Source organism: Perca fluviatilis, chromosome 15 (assembly GCF_010015445.1).
Source record: "Perca fluviatilis chromosome 15, GENO_Pfluv_1.0, whole genome shotgun sequence".
In the NCBI taxonomy this organism is placed as follows: Eukaryota; Metazoa; Chordata; class Actinopteri; order Perciformes; family Percidae; genus Perca; species Perca fluviatilis.
This window is the reverse complement of record NC_053126.1, coordinates 1841563-1845739: the sequence shown is the minus strand read 5'-3', so window position 1 is coordinate 1845739 and position 4177 is coordinate 1841563.

The following is a 4177-nucleotide window of genomic DNA, read 5'->3' as shown; positions in this document are numbered from 1 at the left end:
GAAAATGTCCTGAAGCAAAGAAAAAAGTTTGATTTAAGTTTTAATTGAAATGTTTTTTCTTTATTTTACAAGATGATAAAAATTTAATTTGTATGTGAATATTTAAAGAAAAAGTTATTCAAAGAAGAAATGGAGTTTCTAAGTTTTCATATTACATATAATGGATGTATTTTTCATTCCTCTATAAACAGGGATGTAAGCAAAGATTTTATTTAGTTTTTACCTTTTTACTTTTATGTGAACATCTCATTAAACAGACATGAGATGAAACTTCTGAGTGTGCTTAGAAAAAAGATCAGTCTATATAATTATTTCTGAGATATTTTTAGTCATTTTTAGTATTTTTAGTCATCCATTTTTTAAATACAAGATGCATGACAATTTTCTTTGAACAGTTGTTTAAATCTGATGGTGATCACAGAAGGCTTTTATCATGTGGACGCGCTGACAGTTTTGTCATTACTTAGAATTCCTCATGGGGGAGACACAAACTACATACTATGGCCTTAAAGGGGCGCTATGCAGTTTTTGAATTTTTTTTTGCTGTTTTCTCGCTTTTTGCTCGCAGGTTTCTCTATAGAGCCCCCCTACAGGTTTCTCTATACAGCCCCCCCTACAGGTTCCTCTATAGAGCCCCCCCCTACAGGTTTCTCTATAGAGCTCCCCCTACAGGTTTCTCTATAGAGCGCCCCCCTACAGGTTTCTCTATAGAGCTCCCCCTACAGGTTTCTCTATAGAGCTCCCCCTACAGCTTCGGAATAGATATTTGGCAACACTGGGTAAAAACTCGCTCAGTCAGTCTGCGTTTCCTCTTTCTCTGTTCCTCCGACAATTCTTTCCTAGCTTTCTGCTCCTTTTTAGCCGCCTCAGCCATGACGATAGTGTGAAAAACTCCATCGCTGCCTTGTTAGCCGGTTCCTGTATGTGTGCAGTGCTGTGAAGCAATTCATTACATCGAGAGACCTGATATCACGCCAAACTTCCTGACGCTGAGGCTGGCGGCTCGTCAATCAAACTAGTTGCGAGGGTGGTTTTACCCCTCACAGGCGCTAGGGGGGAGCGAGACGACCACCATTCAACCCCAAAAAAGTCATATAACCATTCCAATGACTCCCAAGCTGTTCAGTTAAGGTAAATTAAGATAAAAAAAACTGCATAGTTCCCCTTTAACAAGTGAAGAAAGGTGGAGGATGTTGAGCTGAGACAAGTTTTAAAACAGGAAATCTCATTAAAAGGCATCAGAACACACAACAAGTTGTGTATTGATACTATTTTAGTTGTATATAAATGTCTCTGTAATTTTATGTTTTGTAAACTGTTTTTGAGGGTTTTTTAAATGATTTATGTAACTACTAACTACTAATATAAAGAATGAGTTATAAGGTGGACTTATGAGATTGTTTTGATGAAGTGTTATTGATTATAAAAAATACATGAAACTTGTAAGTGAGACTTCTACATAAAAGGGAAAGAGCTGAGAGAAGTTGATGATAGTGTAAAAGAGAATGAAATCCTTTTCATTTGTTTTGTCCACCTTTTTAGCTGTTGTCCAACTTCTGAAAATTGTTTTTAAACAAACATTTGTTTTCATTATTAGTTTTTTATTTAGTTATTTGTTTACTACTTTGTATGTTTTTCTCCAAGATGTTGATGAACGATGCTTTATGTTTTTTAGTACTTGGAATATTCAACTATTTTATACTTCATCTAATTTTAAATGATCTTTTTATTGCTACTTATCACTACTACTACTACCATATTGGGATTGTTTTTATTGTTTGCTTAATTAGACTCCTGTTATTGCTACAATATATTGTTATCTATAATTACTAACAGAAATATCAGTCTGTGTTAAAAAAGGGTTATTTTCTTTTACTGTAATAAACAGAGCCTTCATAAAGTCATTGGTGTTTACACTCTTCTGTTATTAATGAGCATTATGAGGAGACCAGATTTTCTATCCAGTTTGTTAAAAGATCAGCTAACATTCAACACCTTCTGTTGTCAAAACTTCAGTGACATAAACAATTTGACTTTCTAAAAGAAGAGACAGAGAAAGGTCTTGTATCTGTCATAAAGGAAGTGAGCAGCCTCTCACTGGATAAGATGGAGGAATTCAGGATGAAGCCTGATCAAATCCTCATTGATCAGCTGTGTAACTGTTGCTAGGTAACGTGTCCATTCTGTGCAGCTGTTTGTACCAACACATTGGAAGATCCCAGTCCTGATGACCACAGCGTGCCCTTTCATCGATCTGCTGCAGTCAATGGTTTTCACTACAGAAACACAGAGATACTGAGTGTTGATTTCTGCACAACAAATGTTGGAAGTGATAGAAGATTTTACCCTGATCGAGATTCAGAAGAGCTCATTCCCTTTAAACGGTACCGAACTGCTGGCCCACGGTATGCTAACTGGAGAATCACCCCTGATGAGTCTAAGATGAAATATTGGACATGGTTTGTGTGTCGATTTCAGAAGAAACTGGAACAATATTATAACAAAAAATTCCAGGACGATGGTGAAATTCCCAGTGAGTGGAAAACCCACTCTAAAGAAGAAGCTATCAAAAGTCTGGATGAAATGTTCAACCTGTGAGTCTAAAAATCATAATAGTTGTTTACAAATCAAAGAATAACAAAACAGTGTTTACAGATAAATGCTTATTTTAGTAAAGGGACAACATATGTAAGTTTAGGATATGTGTTTCTAAGTAATAATAGGTTAACAGGCAAATTAGACAAGACAAAGCCAAATGGGTCAAATGGGTCAAATGGGTGAAATGGGTCAAATGGGTCAAATGGGTCAAATGGGTCAAATGGGTCAAATGGGTCGCTGTTTGATTGAAAGTGACTCTTATTGCATTATTATTTTACAGGATGCACAAAAACTAGATGTGACAGTTCAATTACATGGAATTTTATTTCAGGAAAACATTGTCAGATATTATGTAAAAATTACTTTTTTATTTGAACTCTTTTTTTGTTACGTATTAGTTACATAGATTTTTTTTGGGGTGGGGAATTGATTGGATATAAAATTACTATTAATAACTATTTTCATTTGATTTCTTTCATGTTGAACTCACTAGAAAGTTATACTGTAACAACATACACATGTTATCACTTCTGTGTATAAATTTCCAAGATATATATTTTAATTGTTTTTAGAGAGGGAGAGAATATTAATCAACTGTTATGTTAAATCAAAAAACATTTAATTTGGAGTTCTGAAGTTCAACAATATGGAAAGACGTGTTTTTAAAAATGTTGGAATGTTTATACAATAAGGAATGTATGCCATGTGTTTTCTAAAAATCTCATCTGAAACCATAGCAAACTAATATTGTTTTGTATTTTGTATGCTGGAACTTTCTACTTTTGAATGTGAATGTTTATGTTAAGGAATATATCAGCAATAATTGTTAAAGGATGCTTTATGTTTCTGAAGTATTTGAAGTGTTCATCTATGTCACAGTAATCTCATTTTAACCAATCTCTTATTATATCCACATTAATATGAGTTTTGTTATTTTGTTTAATTACACTTCTGCTCTACCTAAACTCTTCTAATATCCAGAATTATAAATCATGTCTTTTTGCAACAATGTGTTGTTTAGTTTAACTTGTATGCTATCAATGTGCATAATGGAAAGATCCAATGCCATTATTTTTTTACATTAGGAACCTTTTCATAGTATCATTAGATCTACCTCAGCTCACATGAGGTATTCACTTTGACTGTATTATAATATAATATAAGCAGTGGTAAAATATATAAAATGTGACAGAATACCTTGGGCAGGTGTGTGAGATAAGAAGCCAGGTTCTTCCTCTTCTCCTTTCTCGGGTTGACTCTCCAGACTAATCACCAGCATTGTTAAACTACAAATAAAAAAAGAAATGCAACAACTTGTAATTGCAAAAATAGCAATTAGAAGTTACTAGGACTACTCTAGTCCTAGTAACTAATCTGACCTTTACACTGTAGAGTCTGATACATACTGTATGTATGGATGCATTTGTCAGCAAAAGTAGAAATGAAATAAAACCTGCAAAGAAGAAAACAAGTAGTGTGCACCTGCTCTGAGATGGTATTTAGGAGAGGTTGGTATTTAACTGTCACAACGTGTACATTCCTCTGTAAGCATCATTTAAGAAGGCATTCTTTCAGTCAT